The following is a 20,503-nucleotide window of genomic DNA, read 5'->3' as shown; positions in this document are numbered from 1 at the left end:
ACACCCAAAGATTGTTACTGCCCGCACTTTCTTGCAAAGATTAACAGGCAGCTCCCGACAAAAAGAATGTACTCAAGGTACAGTCATCTTGTAAAGCAGGAGATATCAGCAGCCAGCTTTGAATCTTGCTGAATAAAGGATTATGGAGGACAAAACAGCCAAGGGCCAAGAGCCAAACTCATACACAACTCAGGAAAGGTTTAGCAGCCTGTTGGTTTCAACTGAATAACCTTTTTATATGACTTCCCTAGGACCTATATCCACAGTGGCCTAGAACAATCCTTATAAAAGGTAATCCTATCCATGTCTTTCCCCAACCTAAAACTCTTAGTTTTCCCGTTGCATTTAAAATAGAAACCAAAATCCGGGTGGTAGCCTGGTGTCTTGGGCCCTGCCCGCTACCCCACACTTCATCAGGGTCCCTCCCCCTTGCACTCTCCAGTCCCTGAGTCAGCCTTGATCTTCACTCCAAAGACTCAATGCAAACCCTGCTCTTTGTCTAGAATGTCTTCCCACCCCTCTACCCCGACATACATACACACACACACACACACACACACACACACACACACACATACACACTTTAGCCTAGCTAACTTCCACTCATCAATATCATTCAGGTTTCAGCTTAAATATCACTTAATCAGCAAAGCTTTCACTGACCAACCTTGAGAACTAATGAGCGCCCTCTGTTTGGTGGTGTTCTCATAGCACCCTATGATTTCTCTTCATAGAACCTACCACCACTTCTAATTACATAAAGGCTCTTGGTCTCCTGTTTAGATTAGGAGCAACCAGAGGGCAGGGACTAAGGCTGGTTTGCAAACCACCACATCCCAATGTCTAGCACAGTATTTTGCACTTCAGACACAGGGGTGGATGATCCTGCCCAAGTCCTCGGCTTCTTTCAGGGTTTAAATGAAGCATAGTATGTCAAGCATATGGATACGGTAAGCACTCATTATGTGATAGCTATTAGAATTACTGGGACTTCCCTGGTGGTGCAGTGGTTAAGAATCCACCTGCCAGTGCAGGGGCCATGAGTTCGAGCCCTGGTCCAGGAAGATCCCACACGCCACGGAGCAACTAAGCCCGTGTGCCACAACTACTGAGCCTGTGTTCTGGAGCCCACGAGCCACAACTACTGAGCCCGCGTGCTGCAACTACTGAAGCCACGCGCCTAGAGCCTGTGCTCCGCAACAAGAGAGGCCACCGCAAAGAGAAGCCCGTGCACCGCAACGAAGAGTAGCCCCCGCTTGCCACAACTAGAGAAAGCCCACGCGCAGCAACAAAGACCCAGCGCAGCCAAAAATAAGTAAATAAATAAATTTATAAAAAAAAAAGAATTACGTCACAATGCCTTTGCTCTAAATATGCTTGAAATCTACAACTGCTTTTTCTTTCACCTGATGGAGGAGAAAAAAGCCTAGCAAAAGATGCCAAGTTGTCATTTTTTCAATGACACTTTTTGACTGTCAAGTCAGCTCATTTTTAGGATATTGAAAAACTTCAAACTGCAAGGTAAAACATCAAGAAAGAAAATGCTTCTAAAATTAACACACTACACTTTTTTTACTCTGAGATAAATCTATACTCATCATCAGTACATTTTCACTTCCCTCTGTAGCCTTTATTGTTTGCCTTCTCTTTCAAACACCTGGTTATTACAACAAGGGCATTTGCTCCTTTTTCAAACAACAAAGACTCCACTAATAACTTTCATGAAAATGAGTTTTAACTATGGCCAAAATTTCATTTGCTTGAAAAACTTGCTTCTACCTCAACTATGAACTCATGAAAGTAGGATAAATCACAGCTATCCTGAGCAGTCCTTGTTCATAGGAGGATTTAAAATCATTCACAATTGTTAAGTTAGTGAAAAGATAAAAGTGGGGCATTGAAACACCCAAACTGATCATTTTTTCAAGATATGTTTCACCGTAACAGCAGCTAAATTCTCCTGGGCCCTGGCAATATACTCAGGCAAAGGAAACCAGAGGAGAAATGAGAATTCAACTGTGCTGTTTCCTTAGAAGAAAACTACACTTTAAAGAACTTGGCTCTAGAAAATGTCTCCACTGAACTTCCAGATATATATATATATATAATATGCAGCCATATCTAGCAGCTGCATGCAAAGCCCAGTGGGTAATTCAAAGATGGACAAAGATGGGGGGAGGGGAGACTTTCCTTCTACCCTCCTAGGTTCGATAGCCAGATCTTCAAAATAAACTGAGAACAGGCAGATTAACAGGAGAAAAGGTCTACAAATTTATTCATTTTTAATAGTACACACATGGGGACATCACAGGAAAAATAAAGTGACTACCCAAAAAAAAAGATGTGCGATTTGAGAGTTTATATACCATCGTAATACGGGAAAGAAAGGGAGGGATGTTTGTTGGCCCCTCAGGGGAGAGTAAATGACTTTTAGGTAAGATGAATGGGCCCTTAGAAGAATAGATGGGAGACATGACAGTTCGTTATAAAGTCTGTCTGGGTGTGGTGTATGTGAAGAGGTAATCTTCCCCGGGTGATGAAACTCCTGGGGAGAGGATTTGTGACAACTGAGTTCCTTTTGGAGGGTCTGTCTTTAGGTAGATAAGGGGAGTTCAGAGAAAGTCTCTCACTGCATTTGCTGTTTTTCAAGAGCCTTTAGTTTAAAACAATCAATATACCAAAGCGGCACATTTTGGGAGGCATGTCGTGAACTCCTTCAGATGACGGCATGATCCCTATCCTCACAGTCACTGGATAAACAGACACATAATACATACAAATATGCGCACACACACATCTGATACTGTGACTCTCATGAAAGCTAAGAACCTTGGTGGGGGGGCAGGGGTGTTTATACAAAAGCAGCTCTCTTAACTGCTCTCCCCTTTAACCTACTTGCCTGATTAATCAGCACATCCCACTGCCTCTGTAGAGCGTAACAACTGATGTTTCAGCACACCAGCGGCTCACAGCTAGTAAGAGGTGCTACCTGAGCCCAGGGCTTCTCAAGGTGTGGTCCAGAGAGATGGATGCCAGTCTGCAAACTATTTGTTACCAGCTGCCCAGGAAATGGAGAGTGAGCATTTACAAACGTGGGTAGTCATTACACACAGTTGCCACATCCAAGTGCATGAAGAGTGAACTCATCTCAGTGACCAGTTCTGGCGGTGTTGACCTTGTGAGGTGAGCTGCATGAGGCACCAGCTGCCTACTAGTCAAGTGCTGTAGAACCGTGTGACCACGAGGGATGGTTTAAGGTTACTTTGTTAATACATTTTAATATAAATGTATTAAAAATCCACATCCTTTTTTTCATCACAAGATCATTTAAATTTGACCATAAGTTTAAAGGACAAGTTGGAACTGGCTACGGAGGAAGAACTGAAGGTGAATTTCGACGCTAGAGCATCGCTTGCTTCATTTTGAAGAAAAGTGAAAAATGAAGATCTTGAACTTGCTGAAACTGCTTTGCCTTTTTTCATCTTCATCAACATCCCTCTACAAGGCCAGTTCCTCCACCATGCGTGTTATTAAAACAAACCCACAACCAGTTTAGATATACATTATTCATTAACCCCAAGATAAGCTATCACTAACCCAGCCCAGAGTAGATAAACAAGCAAGAAGTTCATTTCTGACACTAAAAATCTTAAACACTGATATACACAGAGTTTGTTAAAAGTATACATAGAGTATTTAATGTGGAGCATCACCATTTTACTCACAAATTTTGTTTAGTTATAACTGGATTAACAAATTAACTAGAGTAATAGTAATTCTTTATGTGAACTGCCTACACGCATGCTTCTGAAGAATATGCACAGATTTTGTAATTTTTTCCCACAATATTTGTTGTGTTTGTACTTACTGAGATGTAATTTTATTTATGTTGTTTCTAAAATGTTAAAAAGAACTAAGGCTTGCATATCATGTCTTTTTTATTTCTTTCCTTTTTTGTTAATAAAAGTATAGGTCCATGACAGCTTGAAAATAAAAAGACTAGACCTTCACCATATATAGCTTAAGAAGCAGTGACGTGCTCCCACCAGCAAAGGTGTATCCTCCTCTAGGGTCAGCTGTGTTTACTTCTATTTATGCCAGTTGTTCTTATAATTTAATTTATTTGTACCCAAACACATAATTGTATATAAATACATAAAATATGAGTTCAGAAAAAATGTTTCTATGAAAACGAAGTTGAACATCTGAATACTGTGGAATAACACAATAAAAGAGTAACTAAAATAACTGCTGTTATATTAGGCATGAAGAAGTGGCAAAGGATGGGGAGGCAAATCAGAAAAATCTGGAAGGATTCTACATTCATACTGCACAAGTATCCTGAAGTTCCTATAACACTTTAAAGCAAGCCAAACCGAAAACCAGGTGGACCAGATGTCACAGGTTATGGTTTATGTGCAAAAAACAACATGGAAACCACTTACCAGGTCCTACCTCAGAAATTAGCAAACAGATGTACATTTATATGTTTGAATTTAAAATAAAATGCTTAAGATATAAATGTAGCATTTTTTTTTTTACACTTCTCCACTTCAACTGAGCAGCTGCTGGTCATGATAATCCCAGATAAGAGAGCTTATCCTGTAAACACAAAATTCTGCACAGAATATTCAAGAGATTCTGGCCTCCTGGCTCTATCACTGAGACATAACTGGTAGATGATAAAACGGGGACAAAATACAATGTACAGAAAGATACACCAATCACAAAAAGTATAAGGACCCCAAAAAGAGGTTCTAACCACATAAAGAAAATGAAACAATTTGTGAAATTGCACAGCCTATGTCTCTTTTTAGTAACATTATACCCACACCCAATTCCTACAGAGAATATGCTTTTTAGCAGTTAACAGCATTAACCAAATAAAAGCAGAGCCCTCAGGGGACTTTCTTTCAAAGGTCAAGAAACAAGCACAGAATCAAAAAGTAATATATAAAAAGTCCTTTATGAGATACTGCAAAACATTTTCTCTTACTATCAATATAGAAAGCTGTTTTGAACCATAAACCAAACTAAGCCAAAGCCATAGGTTTAGTTTAATTCTGAACTCAGACTTTTTTACAGCTTATCCACATTGGCCCACAGGATTAAAGTTTTAATTTAGCGTTAGGAAAAATAAGCTAAACAAATGAAAAGTACAATAGTGTGATGAGGGAAATTAACATGGTAAGTCTCATTTAGCATTATTGGGTTGAAAAAACTAAAATTATAGGGAAAAAATTTTAAGATTGTATTAATACTCAAATTGAAATAATTTGAACAAAAACTCATTTTGAACTAATAGTCCTACCCCCACTTCAAAGCACTGGGACTTGGCTGAATTAATACAAAATTTCACTGTCAGTTACACTACGCAAATGAAATAGAACGGAAACAATATGCAAAAAAAAAAGGGGGGGCCATAGAACCCTGTAGGGGAGGAAAGATAATTTTCCCTCCATGCTTCTGAGTTCTTAGCTGAAACCCTTGTAATAAAAGACAGATTAACAAGAGAAAAACAAACAGAAACTTATTAACATGTATACTTTGTATACATGGAAGATACCCAGAGGAAAATGAATAACTCAAGGAGGTGCCTTAGTATTCAGACTTAAACACCATCATAAATGGGAAAGGGGAGGGGGAAGCTGGCCTCTTAGCGGAAAGTAAATGATTTTCTGGAAAGATGAATGGGCCCTTAGAAGATCAGGCGGGACATATGACGGTTTGTGACAAAGTCTGTCTGGGGGTGGTGTCGACACCTAGGCTCCTCTCCCGCGATAAGGGTCAGTCCTCTCTGGTTGACGAAGCTCCTGGAGTGAGGATCTACGACAACTAAGTTCCTTTTGGAGGGTCTGTTTTCAGGCAGATAAGGGGAGTTGGGTCAAAGCCTCTCCCTTGCCTTTATTGTTTTTTTCAAGTGCCTACAGTTCAGAATAATCAATACATCAAAGTGGCATATTCGGAGGTGGCACGTCCTAAACTCCTACAGTCATATTTTGGGGTGGCGTATGTCGCCACCCTCCACACGCAAAGCCTAAACCATGTTGTGGAGGGACACTGGGCCGATGTCCCGGGTCCTGCCCTCCAACTGTGGCTCTACCGATAATTAGCACCATGACCCTGTTTGCTTGAATTCTCGGGTCCCCATCTGTGATCTCTGGGAGTCAGATGATGTACACACACCACAGGTGCTACCCACTCTAAGATTCTATTGCCCTGGAACTAAACATACAACTGAAATGGACTGAAGCTCTTATGGGCAATGTAAGGCAAGAAGCAAACATAAAATCTACTACAGTGACAGATCTGGACACTCACCCACTTGGCTGACAGTTATTCTGGTTATGAAACAAAGGAAAAAATGGGGAGACATGCAGCCTACAAAGCAATGTCAAGGACTACCAAACTTTTATAATTCCTCCTGGCAAAATGAGAAAACCACAATATAACTTTAAAAAATTTTTTTGCATTAAAATAGGTTTTCTTCCTTATTTTGTAATTAGCAAAAATTTATTTTTAAAAAACACAAAGGAAATATATTGAGACAAGGGATTCACAGTGTTTATGTAAAGATTGCTTTACTGGCATCTTTACCTTCTCTTACAGAACGTTAAATTAATTCTTTCTTTTTAAGTGAAAAGGTGATAACGAAGTAATTAAGAACGTATAATCAGAACTAGATGGCCTGGGTCCAAGTCCCACTCACCAGCTGTATATCCTCGAGCAAGGTTCAGTTTCCTCATCTGCAAAATGAGGATAACATGGTCTCAGCACCTCATGTGGCTGTTGAGAGTTAATAGGAGTCAATATATATAAGGCACTAAGCACAGTGTCTCTGGCACACACAAGAACCTATATGTGTTCACTAATATTTCATGGTAACTTCATGTTTAACTAAACATAGATGTTCACTAATATACCAAATGAAAACCAAACAACATCAAGACCCTAGAAAACTGCACATGAAAATATCAACATTAAACATTTAAAACATTAAAATAATTCCAAAATATGACATATATATGTCCTATGACAGATGTATGATATCTATAACAGTAGCTTCATTGAAGTGTTTTCCCAGGCTCCAACCCTTCGTCAATCCATCCTATCCATTAGAGGAAACTTCCTAAAGCAATGCTGGGTTTAAGTCACTCCCTGCAAGAACCTTAACGACTCCACACAGTACAGGGTAACCCTCAGACCCCAGAACCAGACTAAATGAGCCACTAGCACACTGTACTTCACAGTATTTACCACAGTTTGTAATTACATACTTGAGTGACTGTTTGGTTAATACCTTTCTCACCACTAGAATGAAAACCCAGGAGGTAAGGCTTGCATTTTACCCACCACTGTCTATCACAAGGCATGGCCTGCTGCAGGTGGCGGTAACTATTTGATGGATGAACGAATGACCCTCAGCGTCCATCAAGGCTCACAGCAACACCTCATAGGTATGACCCTTCATGGCTTGTAAAACACTCATATAAATTTTCTCATCTGAGCCTCACAGTAAGCCTTTAGGGAAGGCAGAGCCCCAAAATTCAGAGCCACCCAAGGTCACATTCAGTGGCAAAGAACCGAAGTGCCAACGCCTAGTCTGGAGTTCCTTCCAGAATATTCTTCTGCCCAAGTTAAATCCAATAAAACATACTAAGGCCTCGGCCTGGCCTCGCACTTTCCAGCCTCTGTGGTTTTTACTCTTTCCTTCTACTCACCTAGAACTGCCTCCGACCTCTTTTCCTGCTTTTCAATCATTAAACCAGTATTTATTAAGGACTGTGATTGATGGGCAAACCTTCCTCCTTCCTTCAGGGCCCACTACTGTGTCATATATGTGCCATTTCCAGTGCATGGACATCTGTATTTACTCAACAAAATGTCTTTCATTGTACAGACATTTATTTGTTCTTTCAATATAATAGTGAGCACCTACTAACTGTCCTACTGTGTGAGGTTCCAATGAGAACTGCACAGTTAGAATACTGGTGTCCTAGTGGTTTGAAAAACTACTGCAGTTTCTAAAAGAGAATAACAATGTAAATCAGTCTGCTTTAAAAAGCAGTACAATTGCTGCCATTCACACAGTCTGAGATATCCCAGGTACCTTAATTAAGAAGTAAAGCAGCCACCAATATCCACCAAAATAATATAGATTTTATCAATTTTCATATCATTTTAAAAAGGAATACAGATTAAATTTACGTACCATCATTAAAAAAAAAAAAAAGACTCACACAACAACAGCCACAAGCAAAGTATCTCCAGGTCTACTCCACCAAAATGGTTTTTGTACATCAGGTCTTTAAAACAGTTATCGGCCCTTCTCAAACTTGTCAGCTCAATTAAAATGAAAACAACAGATTCAGGAATCCGATTCCGCTGAATTACTAGCACACAACCACAACTCTAAATACTACAGCAATAAACCTGCAATAATCCTCGTGAAATATAGTATCAATTACATGTTGGTGCAAGAAATGTAATGCAGAATTACTGCCGTATTAACACTCCCTGAAGATAAATTACCAAAGACTTTAAACAAGTGAAAATCAATTCTATGACTATTTAACACAGCTGGCTTTATTTAAAATTTCCCATAACACATACACTGGCATAAAAAAGAGCCGCAAAGGGTTAATAATGCGAGATTATATATGAATTCAGAAGAAAGGAAGACAGCAGCCTAGGAATCTTCCTTTATCTTGGAAATGACAATATTTTACAGCCTCGGGGGGAAAGAAGACAAAACAGTATTCCATAATGTTAACTCATTACAGGATTTAATAGAAACACTACCCAACTAATTTCAATCCTCCTCTTTCTTTCCCACCTAAATTTCATTGCTGAATTTAAGAGGCCAATCTCAGATAAGACAAAAAGGAAAGTTGCAAGAACACAATAACGAAAGAAGTGGACAAAAACCTGAGAAATCGTTTGTCTCGAGGGCAAAGGCTTGGGTCTGTGAATCCGTATAAAGCTGTATGTCTGTCTCTACCTCACGATCTCCTACACGGACACAACTGCTTTCAAACACCGTGGTCCCACGGGTCTTGAACAAGCCTAAGTAAACCTGCAGAATGGTGGGGTTGTGCTGGTTTGCTTGCATGAGGGTCTTTAAAAGTAGAGTGAAACTTGCCCAGGTGTTTTCTTATATCTTCCAATGCACCGAGGGGCCTCCCCACCCCCATTTAAGTCTCCCGATTGCTCTGCCTTTCCACACCTTGACCATCTACGAGGCAGTGATTTATACATCCCACAGAGAAGCCACGACCAGCCTCAAGGAGCCTCATTAGGAAAAGCTTCCCTTTTATTAAATCTAAAGCTCTTCTCGTTGTGCAGTTTAATTCCACTCCCCCCCCCCCACCTTTTATTTTCTTCTGTGAACTCAGTAGAAGGGAATAAACCCCTGAAAGAAAAAAATCCCTTTCATCTCACAAAATAATCACATTTGCGAATCCTGTGAGTTAACAGAATAGGTGTGCCCTTCAAAGAAGGGAGAACATTAATGATCAAATTTAATTCTATCATTTATGTTTAAAAGATTCAGACCTAATATGGCCTTGTAGAAACAAAGCATTTAATATCTCCTTTGATTCTGAAATTGTACAGGTCTCCCTGAAAGTTTAAGTTCACACCTTCACCTACATTCAGTTCCCAGCAGGTGCACAGAGCTTTTCCTAATGGCTTCACTGAGTCACTGAGGAGGTGCGGATACAACCCAAGGCCCTTCTGTTTAACTACTGCAGTTGCCCTTTGGAGTCTTCTGCTTCCTTACCTTGGTAGACTGGGAAGATGAGAGGAGATGATATTCAAGTCTGTCAATTACACCTTACTCAAAATTCTTGATTTTAAGATATGCGAAGGATGAAATTGAGACGCTACTAAAATTGTTTTTGGATGTAAATTATCCTGAGGGCTAATTATGTACAATTTCTTCATTTTCCTTATTCAAGCAAGTGAATCCCAGATAAATTTCCTTTCAGGTCAAATTTTTCTTCCCTTATAAATTCATGACTAATCCTATATAACCCTAACACTGCCTTACTCACCCCTCAAGAACTCAGTATTACTGTATTATCCTGTTAGGAGGAAAGGAGCTAAAACTTGTCTGAGAGGGGCTAACGTAACATACTTTGGCATGAGGTTGTTATTACCGAGCAGAGTTAAGGTTAAATAACCCTGTAAAAGAAAAGGGGAGGAAGAGGGGAGGGAGCCTGAGAAGTACCTGACCTCCATTCTAAGACAGTTACATAAAGGTTTCCCAAAGGTTTTCCCCCTTCTAGCATCCTGGTTACTCTGTACCTCTGGGGTGAACGTGGGCCCCCAGCCTCAGCAAGCTAGTCGTAAAATTAAGGGCTGCCTATATTTACAGCCTCTACTTTCCCTCTTCCCACTGAGTTCACCCCAATCAGGCTTTCATCCCTGTCGTTCTATCAAAACTGCTCTTGTCCAAGTCACCGGTGGCCTCCATGTTGCCGAAGCCAGTGGTCAATCTGAATCCTTATTCTACTGGATGATGACTCTGTCTTGAAACATATTCATTACCTGCCTTCTGAAACCCTGCCCCCCCTCTTTCTTTGGGTTCACTTTCTACCTCACTGACTCCTCTTTCTAGGGTCTTCTTTGCTGGTCCCTTCTCATCTTGGAACTCTGGATTCCAGAATCTCTCATGTATCCAATTGCCTGCTCAGCTTCTCTACATGAGTGTCTAACAGGCACCACGAACTTAAGTCCTAAATCAAAGTCCTACTATTACCTCCTAACTGGCTCCTCCCAAAACCTTGCCCATCTCAGGACATGGCAACTCCATTCTTCCAGTTGTTCAGGAGCCATCCTTGCCTCTGCGTGTGTTTCCTCTCTTTCTCTCCCCTCTTCTCTCCACATCGAATCTAATCTAACGGGATAACAGCTCTACCTTATATCTAGAACCTGGTCACTCACTACCACCTCTAGCACCTGGCACAGCGAACATCATCTCCTGCCTCAGTTATAGCAATGCCTCTGCTTCCTCCCTTCATTCTCATCTCCGCAAAGCAGAGTGATCCTCTGTGAAACATAAATCCGATTATTATACTATTAACCTGTTCAAAACCCTCTAATGGCTTCCTACCTGCTGTGGGTTGAAGTGTTTCCCCCACAAATTCATGTTGAAGTCGGAATGTGACCTTATTTGGAAAGAGGGTCATCACAGATTAATCAGTCGAGGTCCTTAGGGTGGGCCCTAGTCCAATATGACTGGTGTCCTCATAAGAAGGGGAAATTTGGACACAAAGACACACACATAGGGAGAACACCATGTGAAGATGAAGGCCGAGACCTGCAAGCCAATGAACACCAACTACTGCCAGCAAATGATCAAAAGCTAGGAGAGAGAGATGGAACAGAGTCTCTCTCACAGCTATCAGAAGGAACCAACCCTACAATACCTTGACCGTGGACTTAGAACATCCAGAACTGTGAAACAATACATTTCTGTTGTTTTGCCCCGCAGTCTGTAGTACTCTATTACAGCAGCCCTAGCAAATTAATACACCACCTCACACAGAATAAAAGGTGAACTCCGTGCCACGGCCCAAAGGCCCCACATGACTGTACCCCGACTCACACACTGGGCCCCTTGACGTTCCAACAGGCCAGACAAACTCCTCCTCAGGGCCCTTGCTCTGGCTCTTCCCATAGCCCGGCCTGCTCTGCCCCAACGCCCTCAGTTCCTTTAGATCTCTGTTTAAATACCTCCATAAGGCCTTCTCCCTCCAACACTCTCCACTCCCCTTCCAAGCTTTATCTTTCTCCATCACTGTGCTGTCACCTCCAGATACTTTAAACACTTACTGTGATAGACTGGAAGATCCACTGCTGAGACCCGCAGAGCAGCTGCAGACAGACGGGCTCCAGGGCCCAGCTCCTCGGGGTCAGCTGGTCAGCCTTAAGGCAGAGAGCTTCCTGCCGGAGGCCACACCCCTCCTGGGGCAGCCACACCTGGTAACACACCTGAAAGGAGTGAGGTCATCGCTCAGTGCCGCAACCTCTGCCAGGGAATCCACCTCACTCCAGAGGTCTCCACAGGCTGCTGGGGGCTCTGTCATGTCAAATCTGCATCACAGTTCAACTTCTTCCTCGGCCCAATGCTGCTTCCACCCCCTTCTGTTCACCGTGTTGATCCCAAATAAACATCTTGTTCCCCCAACTCCATCTCAGCGTCTGCTTCAGGAAAACCCAACCCTGAGACACTTGTCTACCTTCCACAACCTGAACGTAATCTTATTGAGGGAAGGGACTTTGGTTCAATGTGTCCCAAAGCCTAAAATACTACCTGGTACAAAACAGGAAATGACTAAATGGGAATATTGGAAGGAAGGAAAGGGGCGGGGCGGGGAGGGAAGGCATTGACTGTTTGGATAGGAGACTAGCCCCTGGATAAAACAAAAGCCTCTTAATATAGTCACAAAGCAAAAGGAATACACACACTATCACAATGGAACTAGGCATGAGGTTTCTAAAGTACACATGGCTATTTGATTTCAGAGAAACTTCGAAAAAAGTTGTGTACAAAGTTCCTGAGATTCGCTTATTATCTTGATACTCCTGACTCTTCCCTTCCTCCTAGGATTTTAAATTTTGCAACCTCAAGTTCTACCATCAAGAGGGTTTTCAGGACCCTAACCTTTAAGGTAGGAAAGATACTGTATAATCACTGCTCAATAGCTTTGTGACACCTTATATGTTAATTCTTAATTCCCACTAATGAGAAACCCTGCTCAGCATTTGATCACAATAAATAGCGTATTATAGCCTTTCTCTTTATTGACTGCATCTTATTTCAAGCCTCACTCAAGACATTATTTTTTCTTACTCAGAGAATTGCCTTTCACTTTATTGCAAGACTAAATGCATTCAGCTCTGGCAAATGATTTAAAATATATTTTCCATGCTCCACAGTTGGCTACTCATTCAGACCCAAATAAAGCTGATTTCTACCTGGTTCCATATCTCATGCCAATTCAGTCAAGAATATGTGAGGTCTGACTATAAAGTAATAAAGCTGGGAGGGTTGTGTGTGCTTGGTTTATAGAATTACTTTCACTTCTTTACATATCACTGCATGATGAGATTCTAAGGGAAAAATGTAAAGACATGTTTAACACCAAAACCAACAACCCCTAAACTACAGCTACTACTGTTCCACTGGTCTGAAGTACTCTAAGACAAATGGATTCAGAACACTGTGTGCCTACAGCCCAGGAATGTCATACATAGACGTACCTGAAATATTTTATAACCATAAATATGAATAACAGAGTCTTCCCAGCGAGACCCATCTAATTTCATCAGCCTTCTGAAATTACATCTTTCACTAAAGCAGCCTCAGAGCACAAAGGCAATAAGATAACATTAATTAAAATACATAAAACCATCCAGGAGTAGCAAGGAGTAGGCTACCTTTTTTTTAAGGGTAGAAATTGAACTAAAAATAGTAATCAATGTTTTGCCAGCTTAAAAAGCTAGGTCTTACACAGTGCCTGAAGCTGTAACTCTACCAGACCTTCTCCAAGGCAGGATAATAATTAGCATGTTATTATTCATTTGTCTGGTATGCAGCTAACTTTGCAGGGTGCCTGTGCATGCTCACTTTGCAACCGCGAGCTTCAGTTCTCTGCTACCTGTTTGCCATTAAGGAGAACCCAGGAAGTTCCAAAATACAATGTGCCATCCCTTACCGCTATGCCAACAATCAAACCATGCAAAAATGAATCCTAATGAGACCCTCATTACTATCACTGCTGAAGTTCAGCTCTCCACTCCATTTGGAAGACATTTGGGGGCTGAAAAGAGAAAACAGATTCCTGGGACATTTCAGAAGACTGGTCAATCCTGTTGATGACCTACCTGGACAAGGCAAAAGAAAAGGATCTTAAACAGGCAGGAAGATTTCCAGCTTTGGTGCCTGTGGGGATGGTAGTGCTGTTAACGATGGTGGGGAACACAGCAAGCCCTAAAAGGGTTAAAAGGTGGTGGCATCACACACAGCTGGCAGGGATGTAAACCCGAACAACCATTTTGACTCCATTAAGGCTGGACAACCAGCAATCCCATGCTTAAGAATACACCTAGGGGCTTCCCTGGTGGCACAGTGGTTAAGAATCCGCCTGCTGAGGCAGGGGACACGGGTTTGAGCCCTGGTCCGGGAAGATCCCACATGCCGCGGAGCAACTAAGCCCATGTGCCACAACTACTGAGTCCGGGCGCCTACAGCCCGTGCTCCGCAACAAGAGAAGCCACCGCAATGAGGAGCCCGCGCACCGCAACGAAGAGTAGCCCCCGCTCGCCGCAACTAGAGAAAGCCCGCGCGCAGCAACAAAGACCCAATGCAGCCAAAAATAAATAAATAAAATAAATAAATTATAAAAAAAAAAAAAAAAGAATACACCTAGAAGAAATGCATGGTACGTGTCCACCAAAAGGCATATACAAGAATATTCATGGCACCATTATCCTCAATAGCCAAAAATCGGGAAACCAACTGTCTGTCGACAGTAATGTGAATAAGTGGAAGTGCATTCACACAATGGAAGACTACACAGAGTGGAAAAGAAGGAACTACTGCAACTCACAACAACATGGGAGGTTGAGCATTACAGCACCAACATGAAAGAGCACATACTGTATGACTCCGAATATGTGAAGTCCAAAGCAGGGAAAACTCAGCTACAGTGACAGAGGGGTAACGGGAGGGATACGCTATGGACGGGGACAAGAGGAAAGCTGCAGGAAGGATGGAAATGTTCTCTATCTTAATCTGGCTAATGGCTACACAGGTGCATACATACGGGAAAACTCATCCAGCTGTACACCTAAGATTTGCGTACCTCCCTATATAGAAGCTATACCTTAATTTTTAAATTTCACGAGTAAATTAAATTCTCCTAGCCCTGCAGCTTTACAGTGATAACAAATCCCCTCCTCGAAACAACTCACTCACCACAGCTACCTGATAACAAAACAGGCCCACTTCAAAAATCAAGCGACAAAAGCATCTTAACAGACCGAAGTCCTCAGTACAAGTAAATGCACATTTATGAACATGTGTATGTAATGTACGTAACATTGAGCTTGCCCGAGGAAGTCATTACCTAAATGCTCTGGACGTGAAGAATCTGGCTCCAGATTCTTCAGGTGTAGAACTGTGGCCCTGACATAGTATGTCATCTCCTCTCTCCTACTTTCTCTAAAACCCCCCAGATGTAATTTACTGATCCCTCTTCTGTGTTAAAGGAACAGGTCTCCATATGCTAACACTGTTTACCTGTGAGCCCCAGGGAGACAGGCTGGGGCTGGCGCACTTACTTTTGTCCCCTAAGCACCTTGTACACTGCCCTAGCACAGTGTAATAAATGTGTACTGGATTTTGAACAATTCAACACACCTTCAGTAAAATTCTTTTAAAACTTCATGGCTAGGGACTTCCCTGGTGGCGCAGTGGTTAAGAATCCGCCTGCCAATGCAGGGGACACGGGTTTGAGCCCTGCTCCAGGAAGATCCCACATGTCACAGAGCAACTAAGCCCATGCACCACAACTACTGAGCCTGCACTCTAGAGCTCATGAGCCACAAATACTGAGCCCACATGCCACAACTACTGAAGCCTGCACGCCTAGAGCCTGTGCTCCGCAACAAGAGAAGCCACCGCGATGAGAAGCCCGCACACCGCAAGGAACAGTAGCCTCCGCTCGCCACAACTAGAGAAAGCCTGCGCGCAGCAACGAAGACCCAACACAGCCAAAAATAAATAAATAAAAGCTTACTGGCTAAGAAATTGGCTTTAAAAAACAAAAACAAAAAACTGGTAGAATTCTAGTCTCAGTTCAACTACTTCATGTACTAAAATTCTTTAATCTCAATATTCCTTTCTAGATAACCAGAATATATTTACTTAAATAATATACCTGCAAACCTTTTTCATCCACTGATTACCTTAACAGTAAAACAGGAAAAAGATGAGAAAGACCTGGGGGAAAGAATGAATGTAATTGGAACCTACTATGTGATAGGCCCTCTCTTAGGCACTTTACTTACACACATTATCACCTACAAACCTCACAACCTTTTAAGGTGGGAATTGATCTCTCCAGTCCGTAGATGAAGAAAACTGGGATGCGACTGGTCCATCATCACAGTTACGTGCCAGAGCTAGGATTTGAGGTAAAGACTGAAGAACACCAAAGCCTCAGACTTTCTCCTAGACGATGATCCTCCCACTGGCATTCCTGAGCTCTCCAAATGGAAACCTGGGACTCCCCAAGGCTACTTTCATCAGCAAGCTTCACGCGTTCCTTGTGGAGGCTGCTGTTTTCTGCATCATTAATTCTGCAGCTCTCCCAAGACCCAGCTGGGAACAGGACCACCGTTTCTGCTGTTACTGCAGCTGTCTGAAAAATATAGCACAGCCTTGGGCAGGTTGGAAGAGCCTGAGGAGGGCGGGGGAGAGAGAGAGAGAGCGAGAGAACACACACATGTGTGCACACAAGCAAGAAGGTGAATGTATGCGTATGAACTCTAATAATAAGGAAGTAAAGATAAATTTTAAGTCGTCCAGAAGAGTGGCCACATTTCTTTAATATGGTCACATCAGGATCTAATACATTAGTCTTTACTTATTGGGATATTTGTATATTTGAAATATCTTGTTAAGACAAAAGTTTACAAATAGATATAGATACACAGATATCAATATGATATATAAATACACATATCTGGAAGGTTACCCAGACTATTAACTATTAACAATGCTACCTACAGGGAGCAGGAAGAAAGAATGGGGCATTTATACTTCATTCTATATATCTTGAGAAGTAAATAAGATAAAACCTAAAGAACAAACATAAGTTTTCAATAATTACTACAGTTTTACACAGAGGTGTGATTTATTTTTAGATTAGATCCAGCTGATCACACCTCTCCCTTGAAATACATCTTCACTTGGCTTCTAAGACATCACACTCCTCCATCAATGCCCAGTCCTTCTCAGTCTCCTTTGCTTCTGCTTCCTCTCGTCTCCCCAACCCTAACTTGTCAGTGCAAGACTTCTCCAACTTCACCCCCTCCCTGGATGATCTTTATACTCCCAAACCTGTAACTCCAGCTCAGACCTCTCCCCTAAGCTCCAGACTCCTAGATCCAACTGCTGGGTCTGTATCTCCAATCCACGTCTATTAAACACCTCAAGTTGCCATATTCAAAGCTGAACTCCTGATCCACCCTGTCTTTATCCATTCAGGCTGCTATAACAAAATACCATAGAGTGATGGCTTAAAAACAACAGAAATTTATTTCTCACAGTTCTGGAGGCTAGATGTCCAAGATCAAGGCACCAGCAGATCCGGTGTCTAATGAGAACCCTCTTCCAGGAAGGATACAGACTGCCAATTTCTCATATCTTCACGTGGCGGGAGAGCAGAGAGGGTTAGCAAGCTCTCTCATAACTCTTATAAAGGCACTAATCCCATTCATGAGGGGTACACCCTCATGACCTTATCTAAAGGCCACACCTCCTAGTATCATCACATTAGTGGGTAAGGTTTCCAACATAGGAATTTGGTGGGGGGACACATTCAGACCATGACACTCCCTCACCAAAGCCTACTCCACGGAATCATAGTCTTCTCCATCTCAGTTCAGAGCAGCCTCATACTTCCAGCTGCTCAGACTAAAATCCTTGGAATCATGCTTGACTCCTCCCGTTCTCTCACACCCCACATTCAACCCATCAATAAATTCTACTGGCTCCAATTAGAAAATATACTAAGAATCCAGTCACTTCCACTGCTACTGGCCTTGTCCAACTCTCCATCGTCTCTCAAACCAGATTACCACAACCATCTTTGGACTGATTTCCCTGAGTCCACCCAGCACTCCTAAAATCTATTCTCATACAGCCACCGGATGACCCTTGTGAAATGTAAGTCAGACAGTTACCCCTGGCTGGGAACCCTCCAATGGCTTCACCTCTTAATTGGCATTAAAGTCAAGGCTGTTCCAATGGCCCAACCAGCCCTAGAGGGATGTTTCAGCACCTTCACCCCACCTTTTCATCTCTCTGATCCCATCCACTCCTTCTCCCCTCATTGCAGCCACGCTGATACCCTCCCTCTCCTCGAACACCACTGCCTGGAACACTCCTTCCCCAAGTATGCACAGCACAGGCCACCCTCCCTCACCTCTTTCAAGTGTTGATTCAAACACCTTCTCTGTAAAGCCTTCCCTGACTGCCCCCCATTTAAAATCACACAGAATATAAAAAACAGAAGGTGTGTATATATATACATATATGTGTATAACTGAGTCACTTTGCTGTACAGCAGAGATTGGCACAGCATTGTAAATCAACTCTACTTCAATTTAAAAAATAAAATAAAATAAAATCACATCCCCTCCTTCTCACCTTCCCCTTACCGCCCCACCCCTCGGGTCTGGTTCATTTTTCTCCACAGTACTTCCTCCTTATGATATCGATTATTTATTTGATTTAGTTACTGTCTATAATCCTGACAATGGATGCAACTTCCACAAAGGCTCAGATTTTTATCTGCTGTGCTGTGTTCATTAGCATCTCACTGGCACTCAATAAATACGCTTAATGATGGGCTTCCCTGGTGGCGCAGTGCTTAAGAATCCGCCTGCCAATGCAGGAGACACGGGTTCGAGCCCTGGTCCGGGAAGATCCCACATGCCGTGGAGCAACTAAGCCTGTGCGCCACAACTACTGAAGCCCATGCACCTAGAGCCCATGCTCTGCAACAAGAGAAGCCACAGCAATGAGAAGCCCGCGCACCGCAACGAAGAGTAGCCTCCACTCGCCACAACTAGAGAAAAGCCCACGTGCAGCAACGAAGACCCAATGCAGCCAAAAATAAATAAAACTAAATAAATAAACTTATAAAAAAAAATATGCTTAGTGAGTAAACAGAACCTTTTTTCAGCCACTTATTTCACCAACATTTTTAACAAGTTCAGTGTAAAACAATTCCATGATCATCATTATGTTGTTTCTGTCCTGAATTTTCTAATTAAACATCTCCCCAAAAATCTCACTCACCAGCCTGCCCTGTGTCCATTGCTGGCCTTACTGCCCCTGCAGTCGAGAAAGGCCTAATTTGTTTGCAAGTGGGAAGAGGCTTAGCAGGCTCTACCCCAAGTGTTAACAATTATTATCTCCAAATGTTGACATTTCTGGTGATGGTTTACTTTTTATTTTCTTTCTGCCTAATAAGTCTTGTCATAATGAGTACATTTGACTCTCATGATCAAAGAAAACCACAACTGGAAAGGACACCCCCCCTTTAAAAACTAAAAATAAAAGTAGATTGGACCACAGCTGAAATCATTCCTGCATTTGCCATCACAACTCTGAGAAGTGTAGCCAAAGAAATCCCGAGGCCACACGCCTCCTTTCACCTCTGAACACCTGCCAACTTAGCAGCACCACCAATGGCCTGCGTTCCAGTGATGGTTTTTCTAAACTTACCCTGGTTTAGAACATAGACTGATGTCACCGGCTAATTTGGAGACAATTAACAATAAACCAAACCATCTTTAAATTGATCGCTTAAAGATACAGGTGGTTCACCAGATCTAAAAACAAAACCATGTTGGCTCAACATGCTGGTTTATTTTTTTTATTTTGCCTAATCAGCAATCTGCACAAAGCTTTGTGCCAATGTCTGGCCTACTTTAATCACTTTTTCCTCTACATAAACAACGTATTTTTTTCACCTCCTAACCCAAATGTTCAAATGGTGAAAGCTGTTTCAAGAGAGTATACGCACCCAAGGGTGCAGCATTTATCCAAGCCCACAGGAATCGCTGAACTCGATTAAGAATCTTAAGAGAACCCTCTTAGCCCTTGTCTTCTTTTAGCAAATTGAAGAGTAATAACATTAATTAGAGCCAATATGTTTTTTAAAACACTTATTTTGGGCAAGCACTGATCTAAGGACTTCAAATTAATATGCCCATTTAATCCTCCCAAAGTCCGTTATCCCTATTTAAAAGATGAAAATACAGGGGCTTCCCTGGTGGCGCAGTGGTTGAGAATCTGCCTGCCAATACAGGGGACACGGGTTCAAGCCCTGGTCTGGGAAGATCCCACATGCCGCGGAGCAACTAGGCCCGTGAGCCACAACTGCTGAGCCTGCGCGTCTGGAGCCTGTGCTCTGCAACAAGAGAGGCCGTGATAGTGAGAGGCCCGCGCACCGTGATGAAGAGTGGCCCCCACCTGCCACAACTAGAGAAAGCCCTCGCACAGAAACGAAGACCCAACACAGCCATAAATAAATAAATAAATAAAAAGATGAAAATACAGAGGCACAGAGAGGTCAATAAATTAGCTTAAGGAGACACAGCAGTAAGTGGCAGAATTTGAATCCAGGCTCTAGGACCTATACTCTTGTACCACTATGAGTAACCACTGGGTGTATCTCCTGTGCATGCCATGGTGGTA

At 42.3% G+C, this 20,503-nt stretch overlaps 1 protein-coding gene across 16 annotated transcripts in view; it reads right to left on the bottom strand.

Moving 5' to 3' along the window:
- Positions 1-20,503, bottom strand: part of APBB2 (amyloid beta precursor protein binding family B member 2) — a 363,347-nt gene that overhangs the window by 323,600 nt on the left and 19,244 nt on the right. For 6 of the 16 annotated variants that reach the window (XM_082464191.1, XM_082464208.1, XM_082464196.1 and 3 more), the window contains exon 1: positions 11,839-12,161. The exons of 4 other annotated variants lie outside the window; for them this stretch is intronic. The gene's annotated coding sequence lies outside the window, so the exon portion shown is untranslated. Of the gene's footprint in view, positions 1-11,838; positions 12,170-20,503 lie in introns of those variants that run through there. 6 more of the 16 variants (XM_082464194.1, XM_082464197.1, XM_082464202.1 and 3 more) reach the window with 5 other exon arrangements.

This window comes from Balaenoptera physalus, assembly GCF_965194825.1.
Source record: "Balaenoptera physalus genome assembly, chromosome: 5".
Classification (NCBI taxonomy): Eukaryota; Metazoa; Chordata; class Mammalia; order Artiodactyla; family Balaenopteridae; genus Balaenoptera; species Balaenoptera physalus.
The sequence above is the reverse complement of the archived record's forward strand: the minus strand, read 5'-3'. Positions and strand labels throughout refer to the sequence as shown.